Genomic DNA, 19,876 nt, shown 5'->3' with positions numbered 1-19,876 from the left:
AAGTGCCTGTAAGGCTTTGTGTGTATTTTTGTGAGCCTAACCCGCGCTAGCTTGAGTGACCCCTATTAGCACATCATGACTAAAAGTGCCTGTAAGGCGTTGTGTTTATTAGCGTGTTGCGATTCGTCTTAGCCGCTATGTGCAAGCGTGAATCGCAGTTCTGAGCCTAACGCACGCAAGCTTGAGTGACACCTATTTGCACATTATGCCTGAAAGTGCCTGTAAGGCGTTGTGTGTATTAACTTGTTGCGATTCGTTTTAGCCGCTACGTGCAAACTTGAATCGCATTTCTGAGCCTAACGCGTGCAAGCTTGAGTGACACCGATTTGCACATCATGCCTAAAAGTGCCTGTAAGGCGTTGTGTGTATTAACTTGTTGCGATTCGTTTTAGCCGCTATGTGCAAACTTGAATTGCAGTTCTGAGCCTAACCCGCGCAAGCTTGAGTGACATCATGCCTAAAAGTGCCTGTAAGGCGTTGTGTGTATTAACTTGCTGCGATTCGTTTTAGCCGCTATGTGCAAATTTTTTCGTTCTGAGCCTAACCCGGGCAAGATTGAGTGACACCTATTTGCACATCACTCCTAAAAGTGCCTGTAAGGCTTTGTGTGTATTGTTGTGAGCCTAACCCGCGCAAGCTTGAGTGACCCCTATTTGCACATCATGCCTAAAAGTGCCTGTAAGGCTTTGTGTGCATTGTTGTGAGCCTAACCCGCGCAAGCTTGAGTGACACCTATTTGCACATCATGCCTAAAAGTGTCTGTAAGGCGTTGTGTGTATTAACTTGTTGCGATTCTTTAGCCGCTATGTGCAAACTTGAATCTCATTTCTGAGCCTACGGTCGCTAGCTTGAGTGACCCCTATTTGCACATCATGCCTAAAAGTGCCTGTAAGGCATTGTGAGTATTAACTTGTTGCAATTCATTTTAGCCGCTATGTGCAATCTTGAATTGCAGTCCTGAGCCTAACCCGCGCAAACTTGAGTGACACCTATTTGCACATCATGCCTAAAAGTGCCTGTAAGGTGTTGTGTGTATTAACTTGTTGCGATTCTTTAGCCGCTATGTGCAAGCTTGAATCGCATTTCTGAGCCTAACGCGGGCAAGCTTGAGTGACCCCTATTTGCACATCATGCCTAAAAGTGCCTGCAAGTCGTTGTGTGTATTAACTTGTTGCGATTCGTTTTAGCCGCTATGTGCAAACTTGAATCGCAGTTCTGAGCCTAACCCGCGCAAGCTTGAGTGACACCTATTTGCACATCATGCCTAAAAGTGCCTGTAAGGCGTTGTGTGTATTAACTTGTTGCGATTCTTTAGCCGCTATGTGCAAACTTGAATCGCATTTCTGAGCCTAACGCGGGCAAGCTTGAGTGACCCCTATTTGCACATCATGCCTAAAAGTGCCTGTAAGGCGTTGTGTGTATTAACTTGTTGCGATTCGTTTTAGCCGCTATGTGCAACCTTGAATCGCAGTTCTGAGCCTAACCCGCGCAAGCTTGAGTGACCCCTATTTGCACATCATGCCTAAAAGTGCCTGTAAGGTGTTGTGTGTATTAACTTGTTGCGATCCTTTAGCCGCTGTGTGCAAACTTGAATCGTATTTCTGAGCCTAACGCGCGCAAGCTTGAGTGACCCCTATTTGCACTACATGCCTAAAAGTGCCTGTAAGGCGTTGTGTGTATTAACTTGTTGCGATTCGTTTTAGCCGCTTTGTGCAAACTTGAATCGCAGTTCTGAGCCTAACCCGCGCAAGCTTGAGTGACACCTATTTGCACATCATGCCTAAAAGTGCCTGTAAGGCTTTGTGTGCATTGTTGTGAGCCTAACGCGCGCAAGCTTGAGTGACCCCTATTTGCACATCATGCCTAAAAGTGCCTGTAAGGCGTTGTGTGTATTAACTTGTTGCGATTCGTTTTAGCCGCTATGTGCAACCTTGAATCGCAGTTCTGAGCCTAACCCGCGCAAGCTTGAGTGACCCCTATTTGCACATCATGCCTAAAAGTGCCTGTAAGGCGTTGTGTGTATTAACTTGTTGCGATTCTTTAGCCGCTGTGTGCAAACTTGAATCGCATTTCTGAGCCTAACGCGCGCAAGCTTGAGTGACCCCTATTTGCACTACATGCCTAAAAGTGCCTGTAAGGCGTTGTGTGTATTAACTTGTTGCGATTCGTTTTAGCCGCTTTGTGCAAACTTGAATCGCAGTTCTGAGCCTAACCCGCGCAAGCTTGAGTGACACCTATTTGCACATCATGCCTAAAAGTGCCTGTAAGGCTTTGTGTGCATTGTTGTGAGCCTAACCCGCGCAAGCTTGAGTGACCCCTATTTGCACATCATGCCTAAAAGTGCCTGTAAGGCGTTGTGTGTATTAACTTGTGCGATTCGTTTTAGCCGCTATGTGGAATCTTGAATCGCAGTTCTGAGCCTAACCCGCGCAAGCTTGAGTGAAACCTATTTGCACATCATGCCTAAAAGTGCCTGTAAGGCGTTGTGTGTATTAACTTGTTGCGATTCGTTTTAGCAGCTATGTGCAAATTTTTTCTTTCTGGGCCTAACCCGGGCAAGCTTGAGTGACACCTATTTGCGTATCATGCCTAAAAGTGACTGTAAGGCGTTGTGTGTATTAACTTGTTGCGATTCTTTAGCCGCTACGTGCAAACTTGAATCGCATTTCTGAGCCTAACGCGCGCAAGCTTGAGTGACCCCTATTTGCACATCATGCCTAAAAGTGCCTGTAAGGCGTTGCGTGTATTAACTTGTTGCGATTCCTTTTAGCCGCTATGTGCAAACTTGAATCGCAGTTCTGAGCCTAACCCGCGCAAGCTTGAGTGACCCCTATTTGCACATCATGCCTAAAAGTGCCTGTAAGGCATTGTGTGTATTAACTTGTTGCGATTCTTTAGCCGCTACGTGCAAACTTGAATCGCATTTCTGAGCCTAACACGCGCAAGCTTGAGTGACCCCTATTTGCACATCATGCCTAAAAGTGCCTGTAAGGCGTTGCGTGTATTAACTTGTTGCGATTCCTTTTAGCCGCTATGTGCAAACTTGAATCGCAGTTCTGAGCCTAACCCGCGCAAGCTTGAGTGACACCTATTTGCACATCATGCCTAAAAGTGTCTGTAAGGCGTTGTGTGTATTAACTTGTTGCGATTCTTTAGCCGCTATGTGCAAACTTGAATCTCATTTCTGAGCCTACGGTCGCTAGCTTGAGTGACCCCTATTTGCACATCATGCCTAAAAGTGCCTGTAAGGCATTGTGTGTATTAACTTGTTGCAATTCATTTTAGCCGCTATGTGCAACCTTGAATCGCAGTTCAAAGCCAAACCCGCGCAAGCTTGAGTGACACCTATTTGCACATCATGCCTAAAAGTGCCTGTAAGGCTTTGTGTGTATTGTTGTGAGCCTAACCCGCACAAGCTTGAGTGACCCCTATTTGCACATCATGCCTAAAAGTGCCTGTAAGGCTTTGTGTGTATTTTTGTGAGCCTAACCCGCGCAAGCTTGAGTGACCCCTATTAGCACATCATGCCTAAAAGTGCCTGTAAGGCGTTGTGTGTATTAACTTGTTGCGATTCTTTAGCCGCTACGTGCAAACTTGAATCGCATTTCTGAGCCTAACGCGCGCAAGCTTGAGTGACGCCTATTTGCACATCTGCCTAAAAGTGCCTGTAAGGCTTTGTGTGTATTGTTGTGAGCCTAACCCGCGCAAGCTTGAGTGACCAATATTTGCACATCATGCCTAAAAGTGCCTGTAAGGCGTTGTGTGTATTAACTTGTTGCGATTCTTTAGCCGCTACGTGCAAACTTGAATCGCATTTCTGAGCCTAACGCGCGCAAGCTTGAGTGACCCCTATTTGCACATCATGCCTAAAAGTGCCTGTAAGGTGTTGTGTGTATTAACTTGTTGCGATTCTTTAGCCGCTACGTGCAAACTTGAATCGCATTTCTGAGCCTAACACGCGCAAGCTTGAGTGACCCCTATTTGCACATCATGCCTAAAAGTGCCTGTAAGGTGTTGCGTGTATTAACTTGTTGCGATTCCTTTTAGCCGCTATGTGCAAACTTGAATCGCAGTTCTGAGCCTAACCCGCGCAAGCTTGAGTGACACCTATTTGCACATCATGCCTAAAAGTGTCTGTAAGGCGTTGTGTGTATTAACTTGTTGCGATTTTTTAGCCGCTATGTGCAAACTTGAATCTCATTTCTGAGCCTACGGTCGCTAGCTTGAGTGACCCCTATTTGCACATCATGCCTAAAAGTGCCTGTAAGGCATTGTGTGTATTAACTTGTTGCAATTCGTTTTAGCCGCTATGTGCAACCTTGAATCGCAGTTCAAAGCCAAACCCGCGCAAGCTTGAGTGACACCTATTTGCACATCATGCCTAAAAGTGCCTGTAAGGCTTTGTGTGTATTGTTGTGAGCCTAACCCGCGCAAGCTTGAGTGACCCCTATTTGCACATCATGCCTAAAAGTGCCTGTAAGGCTTTGTGTGTATTTTTGTGAGCCTAACCCGCGCAAGCTTGAGTGACCCCTATTAGCACATCATGCCTAAAAGTGCCTGTAAGGCGTTGTGTGTATTAACTTGTTGCGATTCTTTAGCCGCTACGTGCAAACTTGAATCGCATTTCTGAGCCTAACGCGCGCAAGCTTGAGTGACGCCTATTTGCACATCTGCCTAAAAGTGCCTGTAAGGCTTTGTGTGTATTGTTGTGAGCCTAACCCGCGCAAGCTTGAGTGACCAATATTTGCACATCATGCCTAAAAGTGCCTGTAAGGCGTTGCGTGTATTAACTTGTTGCGATTCTTTAGCCGCTACGTGCAAACTTGAATCGCATTTCTGAGCCTAACGCGCGCAAGCTTGAGTGACCCCTATTTGCACATCATGCCTAAAAGTGCCTGTAAGGCGTTGTGTGTATTAACTTGTTGCGATTCCTTTTAGCCACTATGTGCAAACTTGAATCGCAGTTCTGAGCCTAACCCGCGCAAGCTTGAGTGACACCTATTTGCACATCATGCCTAAAAGTGCCTGTAAGGCGTTGTGTGTATTAACTTGTTGCCATTCTTTAGCCGCTATGTGCAAACTTGAATCGCATTTCCGAGCCTAACGCGCGCAAGCTTGAGTGACCCCTATTTGCACATCATGCCTAAAAGTGCCTGTAAGGCGTTGTGTGTATTAACTTGTTGCGATTCGTTTTAGCCGCTATGTGCAACCTTGAATCGCAGTTCTGAGCCTAACCCGCGCAAGCTTGAGTGACCCCTATTTGCACATCATGCCTAAAAGTGCCTGTAAGGTGTTGTGTGTATTAACTTGTTGCGATCCTTTAGCCGCTGTGTGCAAACTTGAATCGCATTTCTGAGCCTAACGCGCGCAAGCTTGAGTGACCCCTATTTGCACTACATGCCTAAAAGTGCCTGTAAGGCGTTGTGTGTATTAACTTGTTGCGATTCGTTTTAGCCGCTTTGTGCAAACTTGAATCGCAGTTCTGAGCCTAACCCGCGCAAGCTTGAGTGACACCTATTTGCACATCATGCCTAAAAGTGCCTGTAAGGCTTTGTGTGCATTGTTGTGAGCCTAACGCGCGCAAGCTTGAGTGACCGCTATTTGCACATCATGCCTAAAAGTGCCTGTAAGGCGTTGTGTGTATTAACTTGTTGCGATTCGTTTTAGCCGCTATGTGCAACCTTGAATCGCAGTTCTGAGCCTAACCCGCGCAAGCTTGAGTGACCCCTATTTGCACATCATGCCTAAAAGTGCCTGTAAGGCGTTGTGTGTATTAACTTGTTGCGATTCTTTAGCCGCTACGTGCAAACTTGAATCGCATTTCTGAGCCTAACGCGCGCAAGCTTGAGTGACCCCTATTTGCACATCATGCCTAAAAGTGCCTGTAAGGCGTTGTGTGTATTAACTTGTTGCGATTCTTTAGCCGCTACGTGCAAACTTGAATCGCATTTCTGAGCCTAACACGCGCAAGCTTGAGTGACCCCTATTTGCACATCATGCCTAAAAGTGCCTGTAAGGTGTTGCGTGTATTAACTTGTTGCGATTCCTTTTAGCCGCTATGTGCAAACTTGAATCGCAGTTCTGAGCCTAACCCGCGCAAGCTTGAGTGACACCTATTTGCACATCATGCCTAAAAGTGTCTGTAAGGCGTTGTGTGTATTAACTTGTTGCGATTCTTTAGCCGCTATGTGCAAACTTGAATCTCATTTCTGAGCCTACGGTCGCTAGCTTGAGTGACCCCTATTTGCACATCATGCCTAAAAGTGCCTGTAAGGCATTGTGTGTATTAACTTGTTGCAATTCGTTTTAGCCGCTATGTGCAACCTTGAATCGCAGTTCAAAGCCAAACCCGCGCAAGCTTGAGTGACACCTATTTGCACATCATGCCTAAAAGTGCCTGTAAGGCTTTGTGTGTATTGTTGTGAGCCTAACCCGCGCAAGCTTGAGTGACCCCTATTTGCACATCATGCCTAAAAGTGCCTGTAAGGCTTTGTGTGTATTTTTGTGAGCCTAACCCGCGCAAGCTTGAGTGACCCCTATTAGCACATCATGCCTAAAAGTGCCTGTAAGGTGTTGTGTGTATTAACTTGTTGCGATTCTTTAGCCGCTACGTGCAAACTTGAATCGCATTTCTGAGCCTAACGCGCGCAAGCTTGAGTGACGCCTATTTGCACATCTGCCTAAAAGTGCCTGTAAGGCTTTGTGTGTATTGTTGTGAGCCTAACCCGCGCAAGCTTGAGTGACCAATATTTGCACATCATGCCTAAAAGTGCCTGTAAGGCGTTGTGTGTATTAACTTGTTGCGATTCTTTAGCCGCTACGTGCAAACTTGAATCGCATTTCTGAGCCTAACGCGCGCAAGCTTGAGTGACCCCTATTTGCACATCATGCCTAAAAGTGCCTGTAAGGCGTTGTGTGTATTAACTTGTTGCGATTCCTTTTAGCCACTATGTGCAAACTTGAATCGCAGTTCTGAGCCTAACCCGCGCAAGCTTGAGTGACACCTATTTGCACATCATGCCTAAAAGTGCCTGTAAGGCGTTGTGTGTATTAACTTGTTGCCATTCTTTAGCCGCTATGTGCAAACTTGAATCGCATTTCCGAGCCTAACGCGCGCAAGCTTGAGTGACCCCTATTTGCACATCATGCCTAAAAGTGCCTGTAAGGCGTTGTGTGTATTAACTTGTTGCGATTCGTTTTAGCCGCTATGTGCAACCTTGAATCGCAGTTCTGAGCCTAACCCGCGCAAGCTTGAGTGACCCCTATTTGCACATCATGCCTAAAAGTGCCTGTAAGGTGTTGTGTGTATTAACTTGTTGCGATCCTTTAGCCGCTGTGTGCAAACTTGAATCGCATTTCTGAGCCTAACGCGCGCAAGCTTGAGTGACCCCTATTTGCACTACATGCCTAAAAGTGCCTGTAAGGCGTTGTGTGTATTAACTTGTTGCGATTCGTTTTAGCCGCTTTGTGCAAACTTGAATCGCAGTTCTGAGCCTAACCCGCGCAAGCTTGAGTGACACCTATTTGCACATCATGCCTAAAAGTGCCTGTAAGGCTTTGTGTGCATTGTTGTGAGCCTAACGCGCGCAAGCTTGAGTGACCCCTATTTGCACATCATGCCTAAAAGTGCCTGTAAGGCGTTGTGTGTATTAACTTGTTGCGATTCGTTTTAGCCGCTATGTGCAACCTTGAATCGCAGTTCTGAGCCTAACCCGCGCAAGCTTGAGTGACCCCTATTTGCACATCATGCCTAAAAGTGCCTGTAAGGCGTTGTGTGTATTAACTTGTTGCGATTCTTTAGCCGCTGTGTGCAAACTTGAATCTCATTTCTGAGCCTACGGTCGCTAGCTTGAGTGACCCCTATTTGCACATCATGCCTAAAAGTGCCTGTAAGGCATTGTGTGTATTAACTTGTTGCAATTCGTTTTAGCCGCTATGTGCAACCTTGAATCGCAGTTCAAAGCCAAACCCGCGCAAGCTTGAGTGACACCTATTTGCACATCATGCCTAAAAGTGCCTGTAAGGCTTTGTGTGTATTGTTGTGAGCCTAACCCGCGCAAGCTTGAGTGACCCCTATTTGCACATCATGCCTAAAAGTGCCTGTAAGGCTTTGTGTGTATTTTTGTGAGCCTAACCCGCGCAAGCTTGAGTGACCCCTATTAGCACATCATGCCTAAAAGTGCCTGTAAGGCGTTGTGTGTATTAACTTGTTGCGATTCTTTAGCCGCTACGTGCAAACTTGAATCGCATTTCTGAGTCTAACGCGCGCAAGCTTGAGTGACGCCTATTTGCACATCTGCCTAAAAGTGCCTGTAAGGCTTTGTGTGTATTGTTGTGAGCCTAACCCGCGCAAGCTTGAGTGACCAATATTTGCACATCATGCCTAAAAGTGCCTGTAAGGCGTTGTGTGTATTAACTTGTTGCGATTCTTTAGCCGCTACGTGCAAACTTGAATCGCATTTCTGAGCCTAACGCGCGCAAGCTTGAGTGACCCCTATTTGCACATCATGCCTAAAAGTGCCTGTAAGGCGTTGTGTGTATTAACTTGTTGCGATTCCTTTTAGCCACTATGTGCAAACTTGAATCGCAGTTCTGAGCCTAACCCGCGCAAGCTTGAGTGACACCTATTTGCACATCATGCCTAAAAGTGCCTGTAAGGCGTTGTGTGTATTAACTTGTTGCCATTCTTTAGCCGCTATGTGCAAACTTGAATCGCATTTCTGAGCCTAACGCGGGCAAGCTTGAGTGACCCCTATTTGCACATCATGCCTAAAAGTGCCTGTAAGGCGTTGTGTGTATTAACTTGTTGCGATTCGTTTTAGCCGCTATGTGCAACCTTGAATCGCAGTTCTGAGCCTAACCCGCGCAAGCTTGAGTGACCCCTATTTGCACATCATGCCTAAAAGTGCCTGTAAGGTGTTGTGTGTATTAACTTGTTGCGATCCTTTAGCCGCTGTGTGCAAACTTGAATCGCATTTCTGAGCCTAACGCGCGCAAGCTTGAGTGACCCCTATTTGCACTACATGCCTAAAAGTGCCTGTAAGGCGTTGTGTGTATTAACTTGTTGCGATTCGTTTTAGCCGCTTTGTGCAAACTTGAATCGCAGTTCTGAGCCTAACCCGCACAAGCTTGAGTGACACCTATTTGCACATCATGCCTAAAAGTGCCTGTAAGGCTTTGTGTGCATTGTTGTGAGCCTAACGCGCGCAAGCTTGAGTGACCCCTATTTGCACATCATGCCTAAAAGTGCCTGTAAGGCGTTGTGTGTATTAACTTGTTGCGATTCGTTTTAGCCGCTATGTGCAACCTTGAATCGCAGTTCTGAGTCTAACCCGCGCAAGCTTGAGTGACCCCTATTTGCACATCATGCCTAAAAGTGCCTGTATTAAAGTAGTATATTAACTTGTTGCGATTCTTTAGCCGCTGTGTGCAAACTTGAATCGCATTTCTGAGCCTAACGCGCGCAAGCTTGAGTGACCCCTATTTGCACTACATGCCTAAAAGTGCCTGTAAGGCGTTGTGTGTATTAACTTGTTGCGATTCGTTTTAGCCGCTTTGTGCAAACTTGAATCGCAGTTCTGAGCCTAACCCGCGCAAGCTTGAGTGACACCTATTTGCACATCATGCCTAAAAGTGCCTGTAAGGCTTTGTGTGCATTGTTGTGAGCCTAGCCCGCGCAAGCTTGAGTGACCCCTATTTGCACATCATGCCTAAAAGTGCCTGTAAGGCGTTGTGTGTATTAACTTGTGCGATTCGTTTTAGCCGCTATGTAGAATCTTGAATCGCAGTTCTGAGCCTAACCCGCGCAAGCTTGAGTGACACCTATTTGCACATCATGCCTAAAAGTGCCTGTAAGGCGTTGTGTGTATTAACTTGTTGCGATTCGTTTTAGCAGCTATGTGCAAATTTTTTCTTTCTGGGCCTAACCCGGGCAAGCTTGAGTGACACCTATTTGCGTATCATGCCTAAAAGTGACTGTAAGGCGTTGTGTGTATTAACTTGTTGCGATTCTTTAGCCGCTACGTGCAAACTTGAATCGCATTTCTGAGCCTAACGCGCGCAAGCTTGAGTGACCCCTATTTGCACATCATGCCTAAAAGTGCCTGTAAGGCGTTGCGTGTATTAACTTGTTGCGATTCCTTTTAGCCGCTATGTGCAAACTTGAATCGCAGTTCTGAGCCTAACCCGCGCAAGCTTGAGTGACCCCTATTTGCACATCATGCCTAAAAGTTCCTGTAAGGCATTGTGTGTATTAACTTGTTGCGATTCTTTAGCCGCTACGTGCAAACTTGAATCGCATTTCTGAGCTAACGCGCGCAAGCTTGAGTGACCCCTATTTGCACATCATGCCTAAAAGTGCCTGTAAGGCGTTGCGTGTATTAACTTGTTGCGATTCCTTTTAGCCGCTATGTGCAAACTTGAATCGCAGTTCTGAGCCTAACCCGCGCAAGCTTGAGTGACACCTATTTGCACATCATGCCTAAAAGTGTCTGTAAGGCGTTGTGTGTATTAACTTGTTGCGATTCTTTAGCCGCTATGTGCAAACTTGAATCTCATTTCTGAGCCTACGGTCGCTAGCTTGAGTGACCCCTATTTGCACATCATGCCTAAAAGTGCCTGTAAGGCATTGTGTGTATTAACTTGTTGCAATTCGTTTTAGCCGCTATGTGCAACCTTGAATCGCAGTTCAAAGCCAAACCCGCGCAAGCTTGAGTGACACCTATTTGCACATCATGCCTAAAAGTGCCTGTAAGGCTTTGTGTGTATTGTTGTGAGCCTAACCCGCGCAAGCTTGAGTGACCCCTATTTGCACATCATGCCTAAAAGTGCCTGTAAGGCTTTGTGTGTATTTTTGTGAGCCTAACCCGCGCAAGCTTGAGTGACCCCTATTAGCACATCATGCCTAAAAGTGCCTGTAAGGCGTTGTGTGTATTAACTTGTTGCGATTCTTTAGCCGCTACGTGCAAACTTGAATCGCATTTCTGAGCCTAACGCGCGCAAGCTTGAGTGACGCCTATTTGCACATCTGCCTAAAAGTGCCTGTAAGGCTTTGTGTGTATTGTTGTGAGCCTAACCCGCGCAAGCTTGAGTGACCAATATTTGCACATCATGCCTAAAAGTGCCTGTAAGGCGTTGTGTGTATTAACTTGTTGCGATTCTTTAGCCGCTACGTGCAAACTTGAATCGCATTTCTGAGCCTAACGCGCGCAAGCTTGAGTGACCCCTATTTGCACATCATGCCTAAAAGTGCCTGTAAGGCGTTGTGTGTATTAACTTGTTGCGATTCCTTTTAGCCACTATGTGCAAACTTGAATCGCAGTTCTGAGCCTAACCCGCGCAAGCTTGAGTGACACCTATTTGCACATCATGCCTAAAAGTGCCTGTAAGGCGTTGTGTGTATTAACTTGTTGCCATTCTTTAGCCGCTATGTGCAAACTTGAATCGCATTTCCGAGCCTAACGCGCGCAAGCTTGAGTGACCCCTATTTGCACATCATGCCTAAAAGTGCCTGTAAGGCGTTGTGTGTATTAACTTGTTGCGATTCGTTTTAGCCGCTATGTGCAAACTTGAATCGCAGTTCTGAGCCTAACCCACGCAAGCTTGAGTGACGCCTATTTGCACATCATGCCTAAAAGTGCCTGTAAGGCTTTGTGTGTATTGTTGTGAGCCTAACCCGCGCAAGCTTGAGTGACCCCTATTTGCACATCATGCCTAAAAGTGCCTGTAAGGCTTTGTGTGTATTTTTGTGAGCCTAACCCGCGCTAGCTTGAGTGACCCCTATTAGCACATCATGACTAAAAGTGCCTGTAAGGCGTTGTGTTTATTAGCGTGTTGCGATTCGTCTTAGCCGCTATGTGCAAGCGTGAATCGCAGTTCTGAGCCTAACGCACGCAAGCTTGAGTGACACCTATTTGCACATTATGCCTGAAAGTGCCTGTAAGGCGTTGTGTGTATTAACTTGTTGCGATTCGTTTTAGCCGCTACGTGCAAACTTGAATCGCATTTCTGAGCCTAACGCGCGCAAGCTTGAGTGACACCGATTTGCACATCATGCCTAAAAGTGCCTGTAAGGCTTTGTGTGCATTGTTGTGAGCCTAACGCGCGCAAGCTTGAGTGACCCCTATTTGCACATCATGCCTAAAAGTGCCTGTAAGGCGTTGTGTGTATTAACTTGCGATTCGTTTTAGCCGCTATGTGCAACCTTGAATCGCAGTTCTGAGCCTAACGCGCGCAAGCTTGAGTGACACCGATTTGCACATCATGCCTAAAAGTGCCTGTACGGCGTTGTGTGTATTAACTTGTTGCGATTCGTTTTAGCCGCTATGTGCAAACTTGAATCGCATTTCTGAGCCTAACGCGCGCAAGCTTGAGTGGCACCGATTTGCACATCATGCCTAAAAGTGCCTGTAAGGCGTTGTGTGTATTAACTTGTTGCGATTCTTTAGCCGCTACGTGCAAACTTGAATCGCATTTCTGAGCCTAACACGCGCAAGCTTGAGTGACCCCTATTTGCACATCATGCCTAAAAGTGCCTGTAAGGTGTTGCGTGTATTAACTTGTTGCGATTCCTTTTAGCCGCTATGTGCAAACTTGAATCGCAGTTCTGAGCCTAACCCGCGCAAGCTTGAGTGACACCTATTTGCACATCATGCCTAAAAGTGTCTGTAAGGCGTTGTGTGTATTAACTTGTTGCGATTCCTTAGCCGCTATGTGCAAACTTGAATCTCATTTCTGAGCCTACGGTCGCTAGCTTGAGTGACCCCTATTTGCACATCATGCCTAAAAGTGCCTGTAAGGCATTGTGTGTATTAACTTGTTGCAATTCGTTTTAGCCGCTATGTGCAACCTTGAATCGCAGTTCAAAGCCAAACCCGCGCAAGCTTGAGTGACACCTATTTGCACATCATGCCTAAAAGTGCCTGTAAGGCTTTGTGTGTATTGTTGTGAGCCTAACCCGCGCAAGCTTGAGTGACCCCTATTTGCACATCATGCCTAAAAGTGCCTGTAAGGCGTTGTGTGTATTAACTTGTTGCGATTCGTTTTAGCCACTTTGTGCAAACTTGAATCGCAGTTCTGAGCCTAACCCGCGCCAGCTTGAGTGACCCCTATTTGCACATCATGCCTAAAAGTGCCTGTAAGGTGTTGTGTGTATTAACTTGTTGCGATCCTTTAGCCGCTGTGTGCAAAATTGAATCGCATTTCTGAGCCTAACGCGCGCAAGCTTGAGTGACCCCTATTTGCACTACATGCCTAAAAGTGCCTGTAAGGCGTTGTGTGTATTAACTTGTTGCGATTCGTTTTAGCCGCTTTGTGCAAACTTGAATCGCAGTTCTGAGCCTAACCCGCGCAAGCTTGAGTGACACCTATTTGCACATCATGCCTAAAAGTGCCTGTAAGGCTTTGTGTGCATTGTTGTGAGCCTAACGCGCGCAAGCTTGAGTGACCCCTATTTGCACATCATGCCTAAAAGTGCCTGTAAGGCGTTGTGTGTATTAACTTGTTGCGATTCGTTTTAGCCGCTATGTGCAACCTTGAATCGCAGTTCTGAGCCTAACCCGCGCAAGCTTGAGTGACCCCTATTTGCACATCATGCCTAAAAGTGCCTGTATTAAAGTAGTGTATTAACTTGTTGCGATTCTTTAGCCGCTGTGTGCAAACTTGAATCGCATTTCTGAGCCTAACGCGCGCAAGCTTGAGTGACCCCTATTTGCACTACATGCCTAAAAGTGCCTGTAAGGCGTTGTGTGTATTAACTTGTTGCGATTCGTTTTAGCCGCTTTGTGCAAACTTGAATCGCAGTTCTGAGCCTAATCCGCGCAAGCTTGAGTGACACCTATTTGCACATCATGCCTAAAAGTGCCTGTAAGGCTTTGTGTGCATTGTTGTGAGCCTAACCCGCGCAAGCTTGAGTGACCCCTATTTGCACATCATGCCTAAAAGTGCCTGTAAGGCGTTGTGTGTATTAACTTGTGCGATTCGTTTTAGCCGCTATGTGGAATCTTGAATCGCAGTTCTGAGCCTAACCCGCGCAAGCTTGAGTGACACCTATTTGCACATCATGCCTAAAAGTGCCTGTAAGGCGTTGTGTGTATTAACTTGTTGCGATTCGTTTTAGCAGCTATGTGCAAATTTTTTCTTTCTGGGCCTAACCCGGGCAAGCTTGAGTGACACCTATTTGCGTATCATGCCTAAAAGTGACTGTAAGGCGTTGTGTGTATTAACTTGTTGCGATTCTTTAGCCGCTACGTGCAAACTTGAATCGCATTTCTGAGCCTAACGCGCGCAAGCTTGAGTGACCCCTATTTGCACATCATGCCTAAAAGTGCCTGTAAGGCGTTGCGTGTATTAACTTGTTGCGATTCCTTTTAGCCGCTATGTGCAAACTTGAATCGCAGTTCTGAGCCTAACCCGCGCAAGCTTGAGTGACCCCTATTTGCACATCATGCCTAAAAGTTCCTGTAAGGCATTGTGTGTATTAACTTGTTGCGATTCTTTAGCCGCTACGTGCAAACTTGAATCGCATTTCTGAGCCTAACGCACGCAAGCTTGAGTGACCCCTATTTGCACATCATGCCTAAAAGTGCCTGTAAGACGTTGCGTGTATTAACTTGTTGCGATTCCTTTTAGCCGCTATGTGCAAACTTGAATCGCAGTTCTGAGCCTAACCCGCGCAAGCTTGAGTGACACCTATTTGCACATCATGCCTAAAAGTGTCTGTAAGGCGTTGTGTGTATTAACTTGTTGCGATTCTTTAGCCATGTGCAAACTTGAATCTCATTTCTGAGCCTACGGTCGCTAGCTTGAGTGACCCCTATTTGCACATCATGCCTAAAAGTGCCTGTAAGGCATTGTGTGTATTAACTTGTTGCAATTCGTTTTAGCCGCTATGTGCAACCTTGAATCGCAGTTCAAAGCCAAACCCGCGCAAGCTTGAGTGACACCTATTTGCACATCATGCCTAAAAGTGCCTGTAAGGCTTTGTGTGTATTGTTGTGAGCCTAACCCGCACAAGCTTGAGTGACCCCTATTTGCACATCATGCCTAAAAGTGCCTGTAAGGCTTTGTGTGTATTTTTGTGAGCCTAACCCGCGCAAGCTTGAGTGACCCCTATTAGCACATCATGCCTAAAAGTGCCTGTAAGGCGTTGTGTGTATTAACTTGTTGCGATTCTTTAGCCGCTACGTGCAAACTTGAATCGCATTTCTGAGCCTAACGCGCGCAAGCTTGAGTGACGCCTATTTGCACATCTGCCTAAAAGTGCCTGTAAGGCTTTGTGTGTATTGTTGTGAGCCTAACCCGCGCAAGCTTGAGTGACCAATATTTGCACATCATGCCTAAAAGTGCCTGTAAGGCGTTGTGTGTATTAACTTGTTGCGATTCTTTAGCCGCTACGTGCAAACTTGAATCGCATTTCTGAGCCTAACGCGCGCAAGCTTGAGTGACCCCTATTTGCACATCATGCCTAAAAGTGCCTGTAAGGCGTTGTGTGTATTAACTTGTTGCGATTCTTTAGCCGCTACGTGCAAACTTGAATCGCATTTCTGAGCCTAACACGCGCAAGCTTGAGTGACCCCTATTTGCACATCATGCCTAAAAGTGCCTGTAAGGTGTTGCGTGTATTAACTTGTTGCGATTCCTTTTAGCCGCTATGTGCAAACTTGAATCGCAGTTCTGAGCCTAACCCGCGCAAGCTTGAGTGACACCTATTTGCACATCATGCCTAAAAGTGTCTGTAAGGCGTTGTGTGTATTAACTTGTTGCGATTCCTTAGCCGCTATGTGCAAACTTGAATCTCATTTCTGAGCCTACGGTCGCTAGCTTGAGTGACCCCTATTTGCACATCATGCCTAAAAGTGCCTGTAAGGCATTGTGTGTATTAACTTGTTGCAATTCGTTTTAGCCGCTATGTGCAACCTTGAATCGCAGTTCAAAGCCAAACCCGCGCAAGCTTGAGTGACACCTATTTGCACATCATGCCTAAAAGTGCCTGTAAGGCTTTGTGTGTATTGTTGTGAGCCTAACCCGCGCAAGCTTGAGTGACCCCTATTTGCACATCATGCCTAAAAGTGCCTGTAAGGCTTTGTGTGTATTTTTGTGAGCCTAACCCGCGCAAGCTTGAGTGACCCCTATTAGCACATCATGCCTAAAAGTGCCTGTAAGGCGTTGTGTGTATTAACTTGTTGCGATTCTTTAGCCGCTACGTGCAAACTTGAATCGCATTTCTGAGCCTAACGCGCGCAAGCTTGAGTGACGCCTATTTGCACATCTGCCTAAAAGTGCCTGTAAGGCTTTGTGTGTATTGTTGTGAGCCTAACCCGCGCAACCTTGAGTGACCAATATTTGCACATCATGCCTAAAAGTGCCTGTAAGGCGTTGTGTGTATTAACTTGTTGCGATTCTTTAGCCGCTACGTGCAAACTTGAATCGCATTTCTGAGCCTAACGCGCGCAAGCTTGAGTGACCCCTATTTGCACATCATGCCTAAAAGTGCCTGTAAGGCGTTGTGTGTATTAACTTGTTGCGATTCCTTTTAGCCACTATGTGCAAACTTGAATCGCAGTTCTGAGCCTAACCCGCGCAAGCTTGAGTGACACCTATTTGCACATCATGCCTAAAAGTGCCTGTAAGGCGTTGTGTGTATTAACTTGTTGCCATTCTTTAGCCGCTATGTGCAAACTTGAATCGCATTTCCGAGCCTAACGCGCGCAAAACTTGAGTGACCCCTATTTGCACATCATGCCTAAAAGTGCCTGTAAGGCGTTGTGTGTATTAACTTGTTGCGATTCGTTTTAGCCGCTATGTGCAAACTTGAATCGCAGTTCTGAGCCTAACCCACGCAAGCTTGAGTGACGCCTATTTGCACATCATGCCTAAAAGTGCCTGTAAGGCTTTGTGTGTATTGTTGTGAGCCTAACCCGCGCAAGCTTGAGTGACCCCTATTTGCACATCATGCCTAAAAGTGCCTGTAAGGCTTTGTGTGTATTTTTGTGAGCCTAACCCGCGCTAGCTTGAGTGACCCCTATTAGCACATCATGACTAAAAGTGCCTGTAAGGCGTTGTGTTTATTAGCGTGTTGCGATTCGTCTTAGCCGCTATGTGCAAGCGTGAATCGCAGTTCTGAGCCTAACGCACGCAAGCTTGAGTGACACCTATTTGCACATTATGCCTGAAAGTGCCTGTAAGGCGTTGTGTGTATTAACTTGTTGCGATTCGTTTTAGCCGCTACGTGCAAACTTGAATCGCATTTCTGAGCCTAACGCGCGCAAGCTTGAGTGACACCGATTTGCACATCATGCCTAAAAGTGCCTGTAAGGTGTTGTGTGTATTAACTTGTTGCGATTCGTTTTAGCCGCTATGTGCAAACTTGAATTGCAGTTCTGAGCCTAACCCGCGCAAGCTTGAGTGACATCATGCCTAAAAGTGCCTGTAAGGCGTTGTGTGTATTAACTTGCTGCGATTCGTTTTAGCCGCTATGTGCAAATTTTTTCGTTCTGAGCCTAACCCAGGCAAGATTGAGTGACACCTATTTGCACATCACTCCTAAAAGTGCCTGTAAGGCTTTGTGTGTATTGTTGTGAGCCTAACCCGCGCAAGCTTGAGTGACCCCTATTTGCACATGATGCCTAAAAGTGCCTGTAAGGCATTGTGAGTATTAACTTGTTGCAATTCATTTTAGCCGCTATGTGCACTCTTGAATTGCAGTCCTGAGCCTAACCCGCGCAAACTTGAGTGACACCTATTTGCACATCATGCCTAAAAGTGCCTGTAAGGTGTTGTGTGTATTAACTTGTTGCGATTCTTTAGCCGCTATGTGCAAGCTTGAATCGCATTTCTGAGCCTAACGTGCGCAAGCTTGAGTGACCCCTATTTGCACATCATGCCTAAAAGTGCCTGCAAGTCGTTGTGTGTATTAACTTGTTGCGATTCGTTTTAGCCGCTATGTGCAAACTTGAATCGCAGTTCTGAGCCTAACCCGCGCAAGCTTGAGTGACACCTATTTGCACATCATGCCTAAAAGTGCCTGTAAGGCGTTGTGTGTATTAACTTGTTGCGATTCTTTAGCCGCTATGTGCAAACTTGAATCGCATTTCTGAGCCTAACGCGTTCAAGCTTGAGTGACCCCTATTTGCACATCATGCCTAAAAGTGCCTGTAAGGCGTTGTGTGTATTAACTTGTTGCGATTCGTTTTAGCCGCTATGTGCAACCTTGAATCGCAGTTCTGAGCCTAACCCGCGCAAGCTTGAGTGACCCCTATTTGCACATCATGCCTAAAAGTGCCTGTAAGGCGTTGTGTGTATTAACTTGTTGCGATTCGTTTTAGCCGCTATGTGCAACCTTGAATCGCAGTTCTGAGCCTAACCCGCGCAAGCTTGAGTGACCCCTATTTGCACATCATGCCTAAAAGTGCCTGTAAGGCTTTGTGTGCATTGTTGTGAGCCTAACGCGCGCAAGCTTGAGTGACCCCTATTTGCACATCATGCCTAAAAGTGCCTGTAAGGCGTTGTGTGTATTAACTTGTTGCGATTCGTTTTAGCCGCTATGTGCAACCTTGAATCGCAGTTCTGAGCCTAACCCGCGCAAGCTTGAGTGACCCCTATTTGCACATCATGCCTAAAAGTGCCTGTAAGGCGTTGTGTGTATTAACTTGTTGCGATTCTTTAGCCGCTGTGTGCAAACTTGAATCGCATTTCTGAGCCTAACGCGCGCAAGCTTGAGTGACCCCTATTTGCACTACATGCCTAAAAGTGCCTGTAAGGCGTTGTGTGTATTAACTTGTTGCGATTCGTTTTAGCCGCTTTGTGCAAACTTGAATCGCAGTTCTGAGCCTAACCCGCGCAAGCTTGAGTGACACCTATTTGCACATCATGCCTAAAAGTGCCTGTAAGGCTTTGTGTGCATTGTTGTGAGCCTAACCCGCGCAAGCTTGAGTGACCCCTATTTGCACATCATGCCTAAAAGTGCCTGTAAGGCGTTGTGTGTATTAACTTGTGCGATTCGTTTTAGCCGCTATGTGGAATCTTGAATCGCAGTTCTGAGCCTAACCCGCGCAAGCTTGAGTGACACCTATTTGCACATCATGCCTAAAAGTGCCTGTAAGGCGTTGTGTGTATTAACTTGTTGCGATTCGTTTTAGCAGCTATGTGCAAATTTTTTCTTTCTGGGCCTAACCCGGGCAAGCTTGAGTGACACCTATTTGCGTATCATGCCTAAAAGTGACTGTAAGGCGTTGTGTGTATTAACTTGTTGCGATTCTTTAGCCGCTACGTGCAAACTTGAATCGCATTTCTGAGCCTAACGCGCGCAAGCTTGAGTGACCCCTATTTGCACATCATGCCTAAAAGTGCCTGTAAGGCGTTGCGTGTATTAACTTGTTGCGATTCCTTTTAGCCGCTATGTGCAAACTTGAATCGCAGTTCTGAGCCTAACCCGCGCAAGCTTGAGTGACCCCTATTTGCACATCATGCCTAAAAGTGCCTGTAAGGCATTGTGTGTATTAACTTGTTGCGATTCTTTAGCCGCTACGTGCAAACTTGAATCGCATTTCTGAGCCTAACGCGCGCAAGCTTGAGTGACCCCTATTTGCACATCATGCCTAAAAGTGCCTGTAAGGCGTTGCGTGTATTAACTTGTTGCGATTCCTTTTAGCCGCTATGTGCAAACTTGAATCGCAGTTCTGAGCCTAACCCGCGCAAGCTTGAGTGACACCTATTTGCACATCATGCCTAAAAGTGTCTGTAAGGCGTTGTGTGTATTAACTTGTTGCGATTCTTTAGCCGCTATGTGCAAACTTGAATCTCATTTCTGAGCCTACGGTCGCTAGCTTGAGTGACCCCTATTTGCACATCATGCCTAAAAGTGCCTGTAAGGCATTGT

Source organism: Amblyomma maculatum, chromosome 1 (genome assembly GCF_055883805.1).
Source record: "Amblyomma maculatum isolate TAMU_Amacu chromosome 1, ASM5588380v1, whole genome shotgun sequence".
NCBI lineage: Eukaryota > Metazoa > Arthropoda > Arachnida > Ixodida > Ixodidae > Amblyomma > Amblyomma maculatum.
The sequence above is the reverse complement of the archived record's forward strand: the minus strand, read 5'-3'. Positions refer to the sequence as shown.